We start from the raw sequence: 21,213 nt of genomic DNA, 5'->3' as shown, positions 1-21,213 counted from the left end.
GGTGCCAACCTGATCACTCACACTCAGTGTGTTGTCTGGCTGGCCCAGTACCCCTGACCCTGATTCAGACCTCGGAACAACAGCCTACCAGGAGTCTAGTGTCCCCTGGGGCTTTAAGACTGGCTTCCACTCGGCCCCACCTGCTCCCTCTTCTCCTTCTTCAACGATCAGGGTGTCATCACAAACCCATACCTCCCCGAGAGCAGGAGGATGGGGTGCGGTTGGGAAGGGGCCAAGGGAAAGGGGCGGCGGGGTGGGGGGGGAGCCTTCAAAGAATCTCATGGAAGCCCCGCCCTGGGGTCCAAACAGCTCTGAGGGCTTGGGACCCGCTCCTGACCCGCGCCCTGCCTGGAGGAGCCACCCTCGGCCCGCGGAGCCTCTCTGCCCCGGCACCCGCTTCCTCCCGGGGCGGAGCCCGGCGGCCACGGGCCAAACGCCGTAAAATTTAAAGAGGTGAGAGAGACACTTCGCAGAAACCTCAGCAGCGCGGGGAAATGAAATAAGGCCTCCCTCCGGGGCAGAAGGCAAGGTCACCCCGCGAAGCCCGCCTGTGGGCCCTGCGCTCCGCACGCGTCTCCAGGCCTTGTCGCCTGTGCTCGACGTACCCTGCGCTTTTCCCGGGTGTCCGCCTGAAGGCTCTGCATCCCGCCGCCCCTCCCCCTGCACACCTCCCGCATCCCCCCCCCGTGCCCCCTCCCACGGTGATGGATGGAGCTTTCAGGGAGCCGGCGCGGGCGGGCTCGGCTCGGGCGGAAATGAAGAGGATAAGATCTGGGAGCCGAGGCGCCCGTGACACCGCCATATCCGCCCGGCTCAATGCGCTCCGGGTGATGGATGGGACGGAGCAGCCCCCCGCCCCCCGAAGTTCCCTGCACCGACAGCCGAGGGCGGGAGTGCACACACCCTCCAGAGAGAGACCCCGCACAGCGACCACACACACCGTGCCTCCCATACGTCTGACCGTGGGGCTTGCACACGCTTGGGACTATCTGCGCTGAACGCACCCACGCACCCGCTTCACACCCACCTCTCTGGCTGTCCCCGGCCTTTGCGCAAACCACACCCTACCCATTGCCCTCCACCCTGCCTCTCTTCCCTCCACGTGCACTCACATCCACGCAGGCTTTGTGCCCTCCCTGCTGCAGGAGCTACTGAGGTTCATGGGCCACTCAAGAGAAAGGGTGTGGCCAGTGTGTTGGAACAGTGGCTGGTAATTGTGTCATTATCTTGTCAGGACAGTAAACTGGTCAGACTTGGCATAGACAGGGGCAGCTGAAAGGCCAGTCAGTCCAAACAACGCCTCAACATCAAGGTTACCATGGCTACCATCTTCCAAGCAGTATCATGCATCCGCATCACCGTTGCTATAGTTACAGGAGCCGCATCCTTCCCGACTCCGTGGCTCACTTTCTGATTTCTATCGCCATTACCATTCTTCCATTCGCTTCAGTATGCGTTTACCCCTCGATTTATTCACCAGCTGGGGAAACCAAGGTGGTCAAGTCAGGACCCATCTCTGTGAGCGCATCTCCGAAGCCTCCAGACAGGCAAGCAAACAGTGCTGCACATTCTGCAGAACCCTGAAAGCCTGTTAGGTCTTACAAACATGGATGGTTTGACAGAAAGAATAACACAGTGAAACCAGCCAAGGAAGCAGCAGAAAGGCCTGAAGTCAGCATGGTCGCCACCACGTGACTTTGTGTGCTGGGAGAAATGTCACACCTCAGGGTGTCAAGGATGGCAGTAAGGAGAGAAGGGTAGCTTGGGTCACACTGAAGAATTTCCTATGACCCAAGGTTTCTCTCCTGGCGTATGGTTAAGAGCAGGGAGTCGACAGACCTGGGTTTGAATTATGACTTTGCCAATTCCTAGTCTGTGGACTTTGGACGTATCATTTCTGCGCACTGTCTGCCTTTATGAAGGCCTCTGGAAGCCGTTTTCTCACAAGCATTTATGGAGCTTTGAAGAGTCAGCTGCATTAACTGTTTTGGTCTATAGGGGCCACTCACGTTCCTCTCCCTAGCCCACCTGGTAACACCAGGGAGGAACCAGATTTGTTCAAAAAGCTTGCAGTAATGAAATGATTCTCATGACCCGGAGTATGTAAGGATATAAAACACACCTACAAATCAGACATTTCCAAATGAAAGTCATGAAGAAATTTATTTTAAAACATTTAAATTTACATATAATTATACCACTTACTTTATTTTTTTTAATTGATTTTATTGAGCTCTACATTTTTCTCCACTCTCTTCCCTTCCTCTCCACTCCCCTTCCACCTTCTCCCATGGTGCCCATTCTCCCAATTTACTCAGAAGATCTTGTCTTTTTCTACTTCCCATGTAGATTAGATCTATGTATGTCTCTCTTAGAGTCCTCATTGTTGTCTAGGTTCTCTGGGATTGTGACTTATAGGATGGTTTTCTTTACTTTATATTTAAAACTACTATGAGTGAGTACATATGATAATTGTCTTTCTGGGTCTGGGTTACCTCGCTCAATATGATGCTTTCTGGCTCCATCCACTTGCCTGCAAATTTCAAGCTGTCATTATTTTTTTCTGCTATGTAGTACTCCATTGTGTAATTGTACCACATTTTCCTTATCCATTATTCAGTTGAGTTGGATTTAGGTTTTTCCAGGTTCTGGCTATGACAAACAATGCTGCTATGAACATAGTTGAGCACATGTCCTTGTGGCATGATTGATCATTCTTTGGATATATACCCAAAAGTGGTATTACTGGGTCTTGAGCAAGGTTGTTTCCTAATTTTCTGAGAAATCACTACACTGATATCCAAAGGGGTTGTGCCAGCTTGAATTCCCACCAGCAAGGCAGGAGTGTTCCCTTTACCCCACAACCTCTCCAGCATAAGTTGTCATCAGTGTTTTTGATCTTGGCCATTCTGACAGGTGTAAGATGGAATCTCAGAGTTGTTTTTATTTGCATTTCTCTGATGACTAAGGATATTGAGCATTTCCTTAACTGTCTTTCAGCCATTTTAGATTCCTCTGTTGAGAGTTCTCTGTTTAGGTCTGTACTCCATTTTTTACTAGTTTATTTGTTCTTTTGATGACCAATTTCTTGAGTTCTTTGTATATTTTGGAGATCAGACCTCTGTCTGATGTGGGGTTAGTGAAGATCTTTTGTCTTGTTGACCATGTCCTATGTGTCACAGAAGCTTTTCAGTTTCAGGAGGTCCCATTTATTAATTGTTTCTCTCAGTGTCTGTGTTGCTGGGGTTATATTTAGGAAGTGGTCTCCAGTGCCAATGCGTTCAAGTGTACTTCCCACTTTCTCTTCTATGAGGTTCAGTGTGGCTGGCTTTATTTTGAGGTCTTTGATCCATTTGGACTTGAGTTTTATGCATGGTGATAGATATGGGTCTATTTTCATTCTTCTTCATGCTGATATCCAGTTATGCCAGCACCATTTGTTAAATATGCCTTCTTTTTTCCATTTGATATTTTTGCTTCTTTGTCAAAAATCAAGTGTTTGAAGTTGTGTGGATTGAAATCTGGGTCTTCTATTCGGTTCCATTTGTCCTCCTGTCAGTTCTTATGCCAATACCAGGCTGTTTTCAGTACTGTGGCTCTGTAGTAGAGTTTGCAGTCAGGGATTGTGATGCCTCCAGAAGTTCTTTCATTATACAGGACTGTTTTGTCTATCCTGGGTTTTTTGGTTTTCCATATGAAGTTGAGTACCGTTCTTTTGAGGTCTGTGAAGAATTTTGCTGGGATTTTGATGGGCAATGCATTGAATCTGTAGATTGCTTTTGGCAAGATTGCCAATTTTTACTATGTTAATTCTACTTACCCAAGAGCGTGGGAGATCTTTCCACTTTCTGGTGTCTTCTTCAAAGATTTAAAGTTCTTGTAATACAAGTCTTCCACTTGTTTGGTTAGAGTTATTTGAGATATTTTATGCTATTTGTGGCTATTGTGAAGGGTGATGCTTCTCTGATTTCTTTCTCAGCCCATTTATCACCTATGTAAAGAAGGGCTACTGATTTTTTTGAGTTGACTTTGTATCCTGTTACATTACTGAAAGTGTTTATGAGTTGTAGAAATTCCTTGGTAGAACTTTTGGGGTCACTTATGTAAACTATCATATCATCAGCAGATAGTAAGAGTTTTACTTCTTTTCCAATTTGTATCCCTTTGAGCTCCTTTTGTTGTCTTATTGCTCCAGCTAGGACCTTAAGAACTATATTGAGTAGATATGGAGAAGGTGGACAACCTTGTCTTGTTCCTGATTTCAGTGGAATCACTATGAGTTTCTCTCCATTTAGTTTGACGTTGGCTGTTGGCTTGCTGTATATTGCTTTTATTATGTTTAGGTATATTCCCTGTATCCGTGCTCTCTCCAAGACCTTTAGCATGAAAGGATGTTGTATTTTGTCAAAAGCTTTTTTTGGCATCTAATGAAATGATTATGTGGTTTTTTCTTTTCAGTTGGTTTATATAGTGGATTATGTTCACAGATTTCATATGTTGAACCATCCCTGCATCTCTGGGATGAAGCCAACTTGATCATGGTGGATGATGGTTCTGATATGTTCTTGGATTCAATTTGCCAGTATTTTATTCAGTATTTTTACATCAATGTTCATGAGTGAGATTGGTCTGTAATTCTATTTCTTAGTAATATCTTTCTGTGATTTGGGTATCAGGGTGATTGTAGCCTCATAAAAAGCATTTGGCAGACACAGGCTGCAGGCGACGGGGACCGGCGCAGCACAGATGCAGGAGGGAGGGACCAGCGCACAAGACCGAGAGCAGATCGCCCGACTACAATTAAACCAAAGAAGTAGGCCTTTGGTTGGCGAGGTCCCTGGCAAACGGGGAGCCTGGTCCTGTTCCTGAAGACCCTTCTGAGGGGTGAGAGGGATCTTGGCCCCCGGCAGGAGCCAGGAAACAGAGCGAGGGCATTTTGTAAGAGGAGCCCCTGGCCAGCAGAGAAACCTAATCCAGTTTTAAAAGACCTATTAGATAGCATCGATAGGAGGAGATGGGCAGGCGCCAAGGCAAAAATTCCCCCAGTAATCTGAAAAACAACATGAAAACACCAGAACCCAATGATCTTACAGCAGAAGGTCTCCAACACCCTAACACAGAAGAAGTGGAACAAATTGACTTTATGAAAGCAATAGAGTCCCTTAAACAACATGTAAAAAACACCCTTATAGAAATGGATGAGAAGTATAACAAAAAGTTTGAAGAAATGAGTAAATACGTACATGATACCCTGGGAAAACAAGAAAAAACGATCAAACAGGTAATGGAAACAGTTCAAGAATTGAAAACTGAAATGGAAGCAAGGAAGAAAACACAAACTGAGGACCAGCTGGATATGGAAAATCTAGGTCAACGAGCAGAGTCTACAGAAACAAGCATAATCAATAGAATACAAGAGATAGAAGAAAGAATCTTAGATTCTGAGGACACCATAGAGAAAATAAATGCACTGATCAAAGAAAACAGCAAAGCCAACAAATTCTCATCACAAAACATTCAGGAAATATGGAACACAATAAAAAGACCAAACCTAAGAATAATAGGAATAGAAGAAGGAAAAGAGTCACAGCTCAAAGGCCCAGAAAATATTCTTAACAAAATTATGGAAGAAAACTTTCCCAACATAAAGAAAGATATCCCTTTGAATATTCAAGAAGCATACAGAACACCAAACAGACTGGATCAAAGAAAAACATATCTTTGCCATATAATAATCAAAACACAAAATATACAGGTTAAAGAAAGAATATTAAGAGCTGCAAAGGAAAAAGGCCAAGTAACTTATAAAGGTAAACCGATCAGACTTACACCTGACTTCTCTATGGAAACCATGAAAGCCAGAAGGTCCTGGATAGAGGTACTGCAGAAGCTAAGAGACCATGGATGCAAACCCAAACTATTATACCCAGCCAAGCTGTTGTTCACTATCAACGGAGAAAACAAGACATTCCAGGATAAGAATAAATTTAAACAATACGTAGCCACAAATCCAGCCCTACAGAAAGTAATAGAAGGAAAATCGCAACCCAAGGAACCCAACATTGCCAACACTGCCTACAATAACTCAGGCATCTAGCGACCCTTCACCAGCACAACTCAAAGAAGGGAGACACACAAACTCTACTACCAAAAACAATAAGAATAACAGGAGTAAACAACCACTGGTCATTAATATCACTTAATATTAATGGTCTCAATTCACCTATAAAAAGGCACAGGCTAAGAGATTGGATACAAAAACAGGATCCAACATTCTGCTGTTTGCAAGAAACACATCTCAACCACAAAGACAGGCATCTACTCAGAGTTAAGGGTTGGGAAAAGGTCTTTCAAACAAATGGTCCTAAGAAAAAAGCAAGTGTGGCCATACTAATTTCTAACAAAACTGACTTCAAACTAAAATCAATCAGGAGAGATCGAGATGGACACTTTATACTCATAACAGGAACAATTCATCAGTATGATGTCTCAATCCTGAATATCTACACCCCTAATATAAAAGCACCCACTTATGTAAAAGAAATATTACTAGAACTCAAGGCAGACATCAAACCACACACACTAGTAGTAGGAGACATTAACACACCTCTCTCTCCAATAGACAGGTCAATCAGACAGAAACCTAATAGAGAATTAAGAGAATTATTGGAGGTAATGAAGCAAATGGACTTAACAGACATCTATAGAACACTCCACCCAAATAGGAAAGAATATACCTTCTTCTCTGTAGCTCATGGAACCTTCTCAAAAATTGACCACATACTCGGAAACAAAGGAAACCTCCAAAGATACAAAAAAATATCAGTGTCCACCTGTGTCTTATCAGATCACCACGGATTAAAGTTAGAAGGCAACAACAATGCTACCCCCAGAAAGCCGACAAACTCATGGAAACTAAACAGTCAACTACTGAACCACACTTGGGTCAAGGAAGAAATTAAGAAAGAAATTAAAGTCTTCCTTGAATTTAATGAAAATAAAGAGACAACATACTCAAACCTATGGGACACGATGAAAGCAGTGCTAAGAGGAAAGTTCATAGCACTAAGTGCCCACTTAAAGAAAACGGAGAACGCATACATTGGGGACTTAACAGCCCACCTGAAAGCTTTCAAAAAAAAAAAAGAAACAGACGTGCCCAGGAGGAGTAGAAGACTGGAAATAATCAAACTGAGGGCAGAAATCAACAAAATAGAAACACAGAAAACAGTCCAAAGAATCAGTGAAACAGAAAGTTGGTTCTTGGAGAAAATCAACAAGATCGACAAACCCCTATCCAAACTAATTAAACAACAGAGAGAGAACATGCAAATAAATAAGATCAGAAATGAAAAGGGGGACATAACCACAGACACAGAGGAAATTCAGAGACTCATTAGATCTTACTACAAAAGCCTGTATGCCACAAAACTGGAAAATGCAAAAGAAATGGACATTTTTTAGATAAGTACCATATACCAAAGCTAAACCAAGACCAGGTGAATGATCTAAATAGACCTGTTAGTCACGAAGAACTAGAAACTGTTATCAAAAATCTCCCTTCGAAAAAAAAGCCCAGGACCAGATGGTTTCAATGCAGAATTCTACCAGAACTTCCAAGAAGAATTAATACCTATACTCCTTAAGGTATTTCACAATATAGAATCAGAAGAGTCATTGCCAAATTCCTTTTATGAAGCTACAGTTACCCTGATACCAAAACCACAAAAAGACCCAACCAAGAAAGAGAATTACAGACCGATCTCATTCATGAATATCGACGCAAAAATTCTCAATATAATACTGGCAAACTGAATCCAAGAACACATTGGAAAAATTATCCATTATGATCAAGTAGGCTTCATCCCAGAGATGCAGGGCTGGTTCAACATACGCAAATCTATCAATGTAATCCACCATATAAATAAACTGAAAGAAAAAAAAACATATGATCATTTCATTAGATGCTGAAAAAGCATTCAACAAAATTCAACATCCCTTTATGATAAAGGTCTTGGAGAGATTAGGGATACAAGGGTCATACCTAAATATAAAAGCTGTTTACAGCAAACCGACAGCTAACATCAAATTAAATGGAGAGAAACTCAAAGCCATCTCACTAAAATCAGGAACAAGACAAGGATGTCCACTCTCTCCATACCTCTTCAATATAGGGCTTGAAGTTCTAGCAATAGCAATAAGACAACATAAGGGGATCAAGGGGATTCGTATTGGAAAGGAAGAACTTAAGCTTTCGTTATTTGCAGATGATATGATAGTATACATAAGCGACCCCAAAAACTCTACCAAAGAACTCCTACAGCTGATAAACACCTTTAGTAAAGTGGGAGGATACAAGATCAACTCCAAAAAATCAGTTGCCTTCCTATACACTAAGGATAAGGAAACAGAGAGGGAAATCAGAGAAGCATCACCTTTCACGATAGCCACAAATAGCATAAAATATCTTGGGGTAACTCTGACCAAGGAAGTGAAAGATCTATTTGATAAGAACTTTAAGTCTTTGAAGAAAGAAATTGAAGAGGACACCAGAAAATGGAAGGATCTCCCTTGCTCTTGGATTGGGAGGATCAACATAGTAAAAATGGCAATTCTACCAAAAGCAATCTATAGATTCAATGCAATCCCCATCAAAATCCCATCAAAATTCTTCACAGATCTGGAGAAGACAATAATCAACTTTATATGGAAAAACAAAAAAACCCAGGATAGCCAAAACAATCTTATACAATAAAGGATCGTCTGGAGGCATTACCATCCCTGACTTCAAACTCTATTACAGAGCTACAGTATTGAAAACAGCTTGGTATTGGCATAAAAACAGAGAAGTCGACCAGTGGAATCGAATAGAAGTCCCTGACTTTAACCCACAAACCTATGAACACCTGATTTTCGATAAAGGAGCTAAAAGTATACAATGGAAAAAAGAGAGCATCTTCAACAAATTGTGCTGGCAAAACTGGATGTAAAACTGTGGAAGAATGAAAATAGATCCATATCTATCATCATGCACAAAACTCAAGTCCAAGTGGATTAAAGACCTCAATATCAGTCCGAACACACTGAACCTGATAGAAGAGAAAGTGGGAAGTACTCTACAACACATGGGCACAGGAGAACACTTCCTACGTATAACCCCAGCAGTACAGACATTAAGGGCATCATTGAATAACTGGGACCTCCTGAGGCTGAGAAGCTTCTGTAAAGCAAAGGACACTGTCACTAAGACACAAAGGCAACCCACTGACTGGGAGAAGATCTTCACCAACCCCGCAACTGACAAAGGTCTGATCTCCAAAATATATAAAGAACTCAAGAAATTAGACCGTAAAAGGCTAATCAACCCAATTATAAAATGGGCCACTGAGCTGAACAGAGAACTCTCAACAGAAGAAGTTCAAATGGCCAAAAGACACTTAAGGTCATGCTCAACTTCCTTAGCGATCAGGGACATGCAAATCAAGACAACTTTAAGATACCATCTTACACCTGTCAGAATGGCTAAAATAAAAAACACCAATGATAGCCTTTGCTGGAGAGGTTGTGGAGAAAGGGGTACACTCATCCATTGCTGGTGGGAATGCAAACTTGTGCAACCACTTTGGAAAGCAGTGTTTCGGTTTCTCAGGAAATTCGGGATCAACCTACCCCTGGACCCAGCAATACCACTCTTGGGAATATACCCAAGAGAGGCCCTATCATACAACAAAAGCATATGCTCAACTATGTTCATAGCAGCATTGTTTGTAATAGCTAGAACCTGGAAACAACCTAGATGCCCTTCAATGGAAGAATGGATGAAGAAAGTATGGAATATATACACATTAGAGTACTACTCAGCAGTAAAAAACAAGGACTTCTTGAATTTTGCATGCAAATGGATGGAAATAGAAAACACTATCCTGAGTGAGCTAAGCCAAACCCAAAAGGAGGAACATGGGATGTACTCACTCATATTTGGTTTCTAGCCATAAATAAAGGACATTGAGCCTATAATTTGTGATCCTAGAGAAGCTAAATAAGAAGGTGAACCCAAAGAAAAACATATAGGCATCATCTTATCAGGCGATGAAAGGAGACAGAGACAGAGATCCACATTGGAGCACTGGACAGAAATCTCAAGGTCCAAATCAGGAGCAGAAGGAGAGAGAGCACGAGCAAGGAACTCAGGACCGCGAGGGGTGCACCCACACACCGAGACAATGGGGATGTTCTATCGGGACCTCACCAAGGCCAGCTGGCGTGGGTCTGAAAAAGCCTGGGATAAAACCAGACTCGCTGAACATAGTGGACAATGAGGACTACTGAGAACTCAAGAACAATGGCAATGGGTTTTTGATCCTACTGCACGTACTGGCTTTGTGGGAGCCTAGGCAGTTTGGATGCTCAACTTACTAGACCTGGATGGAGGTGGGTGGTCCTTGGACTTCCAACAGGGCAGGGAACCCTGATTGCTCTTTGGGCTGACAAGGGAGGGGGACTTGATTGGGGGAGGGGGAGGGAAATGAGAGGCGGCGGCGGGGGGGGGAAGAGACAGAAATCTTTAATAAATAAATAAATAAAAAGAAAGAAAGAAAGAAAAAAAAAGCATTTGGCAATGTTCCTTCACAATACAATGCAAAACTACACCAAGTTGATAGAAGCTGAGGTGTGACAGTAGGAAAATACTAGGTTTTTGTCTTCTATAATTAAACCAGTATGTTAATGAACACTGCCGTGGATAACATACAATGGTCTGAAGTCTGAATGGCGGTGATTGGACAGCATCTGTTGGCTTTGTGTGCAATGACATTAGCAGTGTAAAGCATGTAAGCTGTATGCTCATAACCCAGACTGCAGCGATGGCTCCTGAGGAAGTGCAGGTGGCCACTGCCACTTTCCACATTTGGTGTTGAATTCATTTTTCATCATTGCAAATTCAGAAACTATTTACTGTTCTCCAATTTCTCATGAACCCCGTACTGTTAAGGACTCCATGTTGGGCTGTGTGTAGTTAATCTCAATTGTCAATCAACTTAATGAGGGCTAGAATCACTTAAGAGAGGGGCTCCTGTGAATGTCTGTGGAGGATTGTCTTGATTGGGTTAACTGAGGTGGTTAACTAAATTAGGTTAACTCAGTGTTGGCAGCCCCATTGCCTGGGTTAGGATCCAGAGCAAAAAAGAAAGTGAACTGAGTATAAGTTCTTTGCTCTGTTCCCGGACAGTAGATACAGTGCACCCAACCATCTCAAGCTCCTGCTGTGACATTCACACCATGGTGGACTGTAATTGAGAGCTCTGAGCCTTCTCCACACCATGATGGGCTCTAACCCCGAGCTCTGAGCCTTTCTCCCTTCTTCCTCAGGTTACTTTTGTCATGGAATTTTAAAGATTTGTCTGTCTGTCTGTCTTTTGTGTGTGTGTGTGCACGCGTGTGCGCTTGCATGCCTGCCTGCATGAGTTCATGTGCAAGTACCCACAGGGACCAGAAGAGGGCATTAGATCACCTGGAACTGGAGTTACACCCACCAGGGGTTCTTTGCAAGAGCAGTAAGCACTTCCAACCAGTGAGCCAACTCTCTGCCCCTTGTCATGTTTTTGTTTTGTTTTTGCTTTATTATCACAACAGCAGGAAAGGCTAACTAGACAGATCAAAACCCACAGTTTAAGCTGTGGTTAGAGGAAAACTGAGGCAGGAGACTGAGCCACAAGCTCTACACCTGTAAACAGCGCAGCAGCAGAAACAAGAGAGACCCTGCCTCAAAATGAGATGGGAGGAGAGAACCAGCTCCTGCGCACTGTCCTCTCTTCTCCACACTCTCCGCGGCAGGTGTGTCTGTGTTCAGAAACACCCACACAGTGAGCACATCACTTATTTAAAATACTACACAATATCCTATAAATTTATAGCATGCACAATAGTTACTCACGGTTTAAAACTGTGAATTTTAACTTTGAATTATTACTACTTCAATTTTAAAAATCAAAATGGCAGAAAGTATTTTCAGAGTTTAAAAAAAAAGGTTACTCTTCAGATTACATAAAGATATTCAGCCCAGTAATATCAAAGGCAAACAACTAATAGAAATGTGAGCATAAGATATGAACAGCTAATATAGAGAAGAATAGGAGAATTTCCTATAAGAAAATGAAAACATGCTCACTGCACTAATAATTGGGAAGAAAAAATAGGCAAGCAGAAAGATCCCTTCTTACACCCCACAAATGTAACATCTAACACCCAATGGCCCCAAATGTTAATGAGGATGTGGGGAAATGCGGGTTCTTGCTGATGGGAGAGTAAATCAGAGAGATTTGGAAACAGGACCATAGGGCACCCTATATTTTCCAGAACCGAGAAATTTCCTTCCTTGGTAGACGCACCTGAGATATTTTGCTGCTGTGCACATGGCTTTTTATATGAGGACTATTTGCAGTTTCAACCAATCAGAAGTCTGGGTCTATCAGCTGAAGCACGTGTGTGACCTAAGGTCACGTTGCTTTCATGAGAGTGAAATGAACAAACCAGGGCTACACGCATTAACATGGACAAATCTCAACAACTGATTCTGAGTGCCAACAGACTGGAAATGATCGTGCACAGAAAAGTACAGCTAGCTTTGTGTATCAGGTGGTGTCACACCCACGTACACACAGGGAGGGGCTGGGATGGAGGGGCGAGGGGGAAAGAAAGCGAGCATGCTCCCTAGCTCTCAAATGAAGCAGGCCCCTGGCTCCTCATCACATCTGTCTCCTCTCATTTGAGGGTCTCAGCTGGTCTCTGACTCACAGGCTTCATTGTGAGCAAGTGTAGCGTGGAAGTGGGTTGTGACCAGCAATGAAGGTCATCGGCACTCGATTGTAGAGCTGCCCAGCCCTGAGCCTTCATCCTCCTCTTCCATCACCTTGATCCAAACAGACAGGTCTCCAAGGAGAGCTGCCGACTGGTCAGAAACCTCTATTTCAGATTGTGGGCCAGCAAGAGATGGCCTCTGACGGTGGTGACTCCTAAATTCATTGAGGTTTGTTGTTGTCTTTTTTTATTCTTTTCAGGGGTCGACTCCCAAAAAAATCATGCTCCCAAATAAATCACGCAGAGACTTATTCTTAGTTATGAATGCTTGGCTTTAGCCTAGTTTGTTTGTTTGTTTGTTTGTTTACTTATTTATTTATTTATTCATTTATTTATTTTTACCGCTTTTACTTAAGTTATCCTATCTACCTTTTGCCTCTGGCTTTTCCTGTTCTCTTCTGTATATCTTACTTTTCTTCTTACTCCATGGTTGGCTGGGTGACTGGCTCCTGTTGTCCTCCCCTGGTTCTATTGTTGCTCTTCCTCTTCCTTCTATTTATTCTCTCTGCCTGCCAGCCCTGTCTATCCTTGCTCCTGCCTCACTATTGGCCGTTCAGCTCTTTATAAGACCATCAGGTGTTTTAGACAGGCAAAGAATCACAGCTTCACAGAGCTAAATAAATGCAGCATAAACAACAGCAACACACCTTTAAAAATCCCCAACAAGGTTTGCTTGTTTGAGCAGCTAGCAATGCTCAGCATGGCTCCTCCTCTCTTCCTCCTCGCTGTTTCTTATTGAGACTGTCCTGGGTGGCCTGGGACAAAGACTTGCCTAGCTCATGCAAGACACTGGGTTCAATTCCCAGCCTCACAAATACACATAAGAAAATGGCACCGATTTGGCTTTTCTTGCTCTATGCGTGCTAGGAAGGCAGGTGTGTGTGTGTGTGTGTGTGTGTGTGTGTGTGTGTGTGTGTGTGCGCGCGCGCGCGTGCTTGTGTGCACTTGGAAGCCAGAGCCTGGCTCAGGGCGTCTCAATAGTCTCTGTCTTATTGTTCCTCTTAATATGGCGTCTCTCACTGAACCTGGAGCTTGCTGATTAGCTTTGCTAGCTATCTAGGGAACCCCAGGGATCTCCCATCTTCGTCTTCTGAAAGCTGGGACTGCAGACATGCACCAGCATACGGGTGTTAAGGATCAAACCCAGGCTCCTGCATGTGTGGCAAGCACTTCACCCATGAGCCATACCCAGCCCCTTGGTTTTTATCCCTCAGGGATTTTTACCATGGCTGGTTGAATTCCTGCCAAAGTCATTGCTATGTCTTTGGTCGGCATTCCATCTGACTTCCGTATTCACGCTTGTAGACTCACTATCTGCAATAATGTGTCTCTCCATCACATATGCAGCCCACTTATTTATTTATTTATTAGATTTCATTGGAGACAGTTTTTATTAGATATCATTAAATCAACAAGGAGAGTTTGTTTTGTAGATCTGGATCTTGTGTGTCTTCTATGAACTTTTAGTTGGTTTTTCACCACTGTCAATGAAATCTTAATTTTCCACTTATTCGTAATGTCTGTGTGTGGTGCAGGAGGGTGCGGTCCCACAGGCACAGATGAAGGTTACAGGACAGCTTTGTGGCCTCTACTCTCCCCTCCACCTTTACCTGGGTCAAATACTTCAGTGGTTTTTTTGGTTTATGTGGACTTTCCGATTTCCCCCCTTCCCAAAGATAATTCTTTTCAGATTTCTAAAGAAAGTGTCTATTCCGAGCAAGTTGTAAGTTAACGTCACCATGTCCCTCAAAGGGCCCTCAAGCTCCTTTCCTGTCTACTGTCTCTGAACATGGACTTGTGTCCTTGGCAGCCTGCCATGCTGGAGCCTAGCTAAATAGAAGAACTTGTAACTTTGCAGATAATGACTGATTCTTTGTTTCCAGACTCATTTTCCTGACCCCTGTCTCATTGCTTTTAGCAACTTTTTCTAATGAAGATATTTGAAGTCTGTTATATTCTAATGTCTGCAGTGTTGGAGACTGGTTTGGCTCAGGAGAACTTGGTTGCCCGTGCCTAATTTGACCCCCTGGTGGAGGGAGAGCCCTGACTCCAGGAAGATGTCCTCTGACTGCCGCTCCCATGTGTGCTCCCACACACGGGTATGGGCAATCATTTTTTAAATATATATATATTCCATTTATACTGTTTTGGGTAGCTCGCCTTAAATTTGGACATGAATGATTGGCACTGCAAAGTCAAGAGCTAATCAATCCTGCTAACCCTTTCCTATAATAACGTAAGGTGAAAATATTAGCCTACCTTACCGTTGACACTCCCATTAGTTCCATTATACAGCTAAAGTTTATCATATTTTATCTAATCTAAGATGTCGTCAATTGTGGGGGGGAAAGCTATTATTTTATATACCCCTAAGAAAAAAATGACATCACCAAAAAGTGGCAGAGAAAATTTCTTCCTCCATAAAAGCAATGAAAACATTAGCAGGAAAAAAAAAGGTCAGAAACAACCTTTTCAGATGTCTGAAAATTAACCAAAGGATTGTAGCAATCAGGGGAGTGTTTGCTTAAGCAAGGAAAAATTGCAATAATCGGTTCTCGGCAAGAGCTGCAAACTTTATGGAGTTTTCACCTTTTCTGCTCCCATATGTGTCCCTCAGCTTTCCAGCAGCCTTCCACTGAGACTGCAAGGCAGACCCACCGCCCTGTAGCCATTGGGAGGAAAGAAGCTGTCTGAGTATCTCCGAAGCCCCGTTCCACAGGAACCTGTTTGGTGTTCCCACAGACGACCCCACTCACTGGTGTTTGTTTCACATCACTCAGAACTCGTCCAGTTCAGATTACCATTTTGCATCAAACAGAAATAAATGTGAATCTTGAAGAGTGAATGCCCCAAGCTTCAAAAACAGTTTAGGCAAGCAGGAAGTTGGCAAGCCTGCCAAAAGACATTAAAGGAAATGGCGCGCACGTGTGTGTATGTGGGGTGACTATGGGGGAGAGAGCATAAAAAGCTCAGGCATATCCCAGGAAGTCAAGAAGGCTGCATGCATGTGTAAAGACTGGAACCATGGTCAACAGGGACTGGAGAAGGGCTCAGGCTCTCACCTCTGGTTGCCATGGAAGCTCTGTGCAAACAGGATGAGAGGAGAAGGTAGAGTTGTCTATGGAGCATCTGAGCACTGAAGGCACACCCTGACACGCACACACAGATGTAGCCCCTCCAGAACACTTGAGACTTTGGGGCTGGCACACCAGCTCAGCAGGTAAAGGTGCTTGCTGCCAAGCCTGGCAACCTGAGTTTGATCCCCGGGACATACATGGTGGAAGGAGAGAACCAACTCCTCCATGTTGTCTTCTGAACTTCCATATGTGTTCTGTAGTGTGCACACACATGCACATATACACATTTAGTAAATAAATGTTTAAAGGAAAATGGCTTGGAAACTTCTGATGGCTCCAGGCACCTCAGAACCCTTTCTTCCATTTATTAGCTGACCACTAAGCTAACACGGAGACATCAGAGGACACATGTGACGGGAATAGACCTTACAGAATTAGTTCCGAAAACTCTGAATGAACAGGCAACAACCAAAACAATCGCAACAAACTCAGCAGGGAGAGGAAGGAGGAACTAAATTTCCTGAGATGCCACATTAAATTATTGGAAATACCCAGTTCTTATGACAAAATTGAAACATGCGAAGAAACAAGAAAATATGGCCGCAAACAGGAAGAGCGCAGTCCACTGAAGCCACTCTTGCGAAAACACAGATGTTGGGCTTATGGGGAAAAGACCGCACATCAGCTATTTCAAATATGTTCAGAGGACTAAAAGAAACCACATCTAAAAACTAGAGGGGGCGTGAGAATAATGCCAAATAGAGAAAACAATAGAGATAGAGATGATAGGAAATAGCCGAGCAGGAATGCTGGAGTCAAGAAAGTCAAAGAACCATCTTGAAGAATTCACTGGAGGCACCTATCTGAATGAGGGAGACAGAATAAAAAAACTTGACACACAGCAGAGATTCTCTGCGCGGAAAGCACAGTGAGAAAATAGAGGCTTGGAGACCTCTGAGACATCACCAGCCATGTCATATATGCTAGTGGGAATTCTAGGAGAGGGAATTCTGGGAGGGAGGGAGGGAGGGAGGGAGGGAGGGAGGGAGGGAGGGAGGGAGGAAGGGACGGAGGGAGGGAGGGAGGGAGAGAGGGAGGGAGGGAGGGAGAGAGGGAGGGAGGGAGGGAGCAATAAGACTTTGAAAAGCAATAGCGCTAAACCACCCACATTTGATGGCAAACATAATCTACACATGGGAGAAAAATCAATGATCCTCAAGTTACATAATATCAAAGAGATCCCAGACGAGATACATCATCAGCTATTTTGAGGGAAAGATAAGGAATATGAACGCATCAGAAGGAAAGCAATTCATCACACACAAGGGAGAGTAAGCGTGATGGATGGCTGGTTTCTTGTCAGCCATAACGGAGACCAGTAGGCAATGAAATGAAGGCACCCGGTGGTAATTCCAGTTCATGTGAAGAAATAAAGTCTGGGGTTAGCAAAACAGCTCGGGGGTAGAACTGCCTGCACACAGGGCTGACCACCTGAGCTTGACTCCTGGATCACACAGTGTGGCAGGAGGAACTGGCTCAAGAGTTATTCTTTGATGTACACACACACACACACACACACACACACAGAGAGAGAGAGAGAGAGAGAGAGACAGACAGACAGACAGACAGACACAGACAGAGACAGACAGAGACAGAGAATAAATAATAAAAAGGGGAACAGGCTGAACATAGTGGTTCACACCTTTAATTACAGCATTCAAGAGACAGAGGTGGGCAGATCTCCATGAGTTCAAAGCCAGCCTGGTCTACATATGAATTCCAGAATAGCCAGGGCTATATGAGGAGAACCTGTTTCAAAAATCCAAATAACGAATAAATAAATAAATGAAAGATCACTGGCAAAGGTAGCAATATATGTAAACATAAGAAAAATATAAGCAATTTTTTCCATAATATTCTCTCCTGATTTAAACAACAGAGTAAAGCAGCAATGTGCTGATGGCCAGTGAGTGGGGAAGGGGCATCATTTGTAAGGCGGATGTGCCGTAGACAAGAGGGACGGAGGGAACTGTGTAGGATGTAAATTTCATACCAGTATAATTAAACTGATATTAAAATGAACTATATTATGATAAATTGTTTGTTCGAATCCCAGCGGTAACCACAAAGAAAATGAGTCTACAAATAAATAAAAGGGAGGAGAAGGGGATGCAAAGGGCACACTAGAAAAATCCTTAAGAGGAAGGAAAGCAGCGACAGAGATATGAATGGCCCGAAGGTGTTGTAGGACACAGAGCAAACAACGAGCAGAGCTTAGCATGTAAACACTGCATGTCAGTAGCCATGTTACAGGGAGGTGGGTGGAACACTCCCATCAAAAAGTAGGAATTGGGAGGATGATGTAGGCAGAGACTGCTCATTCGTTTCCCAGCCGCCCAGACCCAAATAATCACACAGAAACTATAGTAACTATAACACTGTTTGGCCAATAGCTTATGTATATTTCTAGCTAATTCTTACTTCTTAAATTAACCCATTTCTATTAATCTGTTAATCACCATGAGATTGTGGCCTACCAGTAAGGTTCTGGCTGGTGGTTTTCTCTTTTGGCAGCTTCATGGCGGCGGCTGCCTACTATCTATCTATCTATCTATCTCTATCTCTGTTTGGATTTCCTGCCTGGCTTTACTCTGCTAAGTCATTGGCCCAAATACTTTATTCATCAACCAATAAAGCAGCACATATACAGAAGGCTATCCCATATCAGGATGGGTTAAAAAGAATCACATGGTCAGGAACAGGGAGATGGCTCAGCAGGTAAAGGTGCTTGCTGCCAAGGCTGAGGGCCTGAGTTTCACCACATGGTAGAAGGGGAGAACCAAGTCATCCTGCAAGTTGTCCTCTGACCTGCACATGCGCACCATGGCATAGGCACACACACACACACACACACACACACACACACACACACACACACACACACGCATGCACGCACACACACACACACAATATAAATAAATAAATAAATAAATAAATAAATGTAATAAGCATTTTAAAACCACATGATCCAGGAGGTAGAGGCAAGTGGATCTCTGTGAATTCGAGACCAACCTGGTCTACAGAGCAAGTCCAGGACAGGCTCCAAAGCTACAGAGAAACCCTGTCTCAAAGGAAAAAAAAAATCCCATGCTCTAACTATATAGCATCTATGAAAGCCAAACTTCAGACTCACACATTTGAGTAAGTGGAAAGTTCAAAGATGAAAACCGGAACTGGAGAGATGGCGCAGCATTAGTTCTGGCTGTTCATGCAGAAGACCTGGGTCTGGTTCCCAGCACCATATGATGACTCCCACCATTTGCTACTCCAGTCCCAAGGGATCCAACAGTCTTTTCTGGCCTCCCAGGGAACTATGCATATGGTGCACAAACATGCCTGTAGGTAAAACACTCATTCATATAAAACAAAAATAGATGTATTTTAAATGAAAATAGCTATATTAAATGAAAATACACTGATATATATATATATATATATGATACAAATATAAAAGAAAAGAGGCCTAATAGTGACTGCCATACAATAACACAAAACAGACTTTAAGACAAAAATTGCTACTAGAGACAAAAAGAAAAAAGAAAAAGAAAAAAAAGGCACTGTTTTGTTTGAGACAGGGTCTGGTGGAGATCGTTAGCTTTTGCCTTACTGTGTAGCTAAGGATGACCTTGACCCCGGATTCTCCTGCCTTCACCTCCCCAGTGCTGAGATTAGAACTATGTGCCACCTTGCCCACTCTAAGAAGGATATTGTAGGTCTGGAAAGACGTTCAGCATTTAGGAGGTGCTGATGTTCTCACAGAGAACCTGGGTTAGGTTCCCAGCACCCACGACAGGTGGCTTACAACATTTGTGACTTCAGTTCCAGGGGAACCACCTTCTTCTAGCCTCTACAAGTATCTGCACACTGTGGCCCAACCCACATACACTTAGATACATAGACATAAAGTAAATACATCTTTTTAAAAGGCTATTTATACTAATAAAAGTGGCAGTCCTTAACGGAAAACTAACAGCTATAAGCATGTACAAATGCAGTCACAGGATTCCCCACTAAGAGAAGTGAAACATAACTGAATTGAAAGGAAAATTAGAGAGTCCAGCAGTCACAACTGAAGCCATAGTGCCTGGTCTTAAGATAGGTAGAACAGCTACAAAGAGCAACAAAGAAACCAGATGAAGGCCTGTGTAACCCCCCAACGAAAGTGAGTACTCCCTCAGAGGATGGCAGACTGTGCATTCTTGTCAAGCTTTCCCCAGGGCGCCATCTGTTGGGTCAGGAAACAAGTCTCAACAAATCAAAGTATCTTCTCCAGTCACAAGCCAACAATTCACAATCAACACCAGAAGGAAATTTGGGGATTCACAAAAAAAAAAAAAAAAAAAACCTGTGGAAATTCAACAACACAGTCCTATCCAGATAACTAATGGATCGGAGAAGAAATCCCAAGGGGAATTAGAAGACTCTTCGAGAGGAATTAAAATGGGAAAGTTAGGCTTGATTGTGTACTGGGGAAACTGAGGCAGGAGGATTGCTGTGAAGTCAAAGTCAGTCTAAAACAGTAATTTTGAGGCTAGCCTAGGGTACATAGTAAAACCCTGCCGAGAGAGAGAGAGAGAGAGAGAGAGAGAGAGAGAGAGAGAGAGAGAGTATTGGGTGGGAAAGAAGGAGGAGGGGGAAGAGAAAGGAAGGAGAGAAAAATAGGCAACATAGCAAAATTTAGGTAAAGAAATATTAGCCGGGTGGTGGTGGCACACACCTTTAATCCAAGCACTTGAGAGGCAGAGGCAGGAGGATCTCTGTGAGTCTGAGGCCAGCCTGGTCTGTAAAGTGAGTTCAGAATAGCCAGGGCTACAACAAGAAACCCTATCTCAAAAAGACAAAGGGGGAGGAGGGAGAGAGAGAGAATAAAAGAAATAGTAAGAGAGAAATTCGTATCTATCAATGCACATACTGACAGAGAGAAAGAGCCTTGATCAATGATTTGATCTTCAACCTTGGGAAAATAGGAAGTGAATTTAAACCAAACCCCAAGAAGTAAAGGGGAAAAACAACTATTTAAATGGAAATCAACTCAATAGCAAATAGAATAAGAGAAGAGAAAACTCAGAATGAAAACCAAGCTCTTTGAAAGGACTGACAAAATTAACAAATCTTATCACGCTTGACCAAGGAAGCAAGGGAAACAAATCACCAAAATCAGAAATGAAGAGAGGCACGGCTGACTTTTCAGGAGTCACGATGAACAAAGCAACCTCTAGGA

The sequence above is a fragment of the Microtus oregoni genome, unplaced genomic scaffold (assembly GCF_018167655.1).
Source record: "Microtus oregoni isolate MIOR12 unplaced genomic scaffold, Mior012 000025F_ref0000491, whole genome shotgun sequence".
NCBI classification, from domain to species: Eukaryota; Metazoa; Chordata; class Mammalia; order Rodentia; family Cricetidae; genus Microtus; species Microtus oregoni.
Note: the sequence above shows the minus strand (reverse complement) of the source record.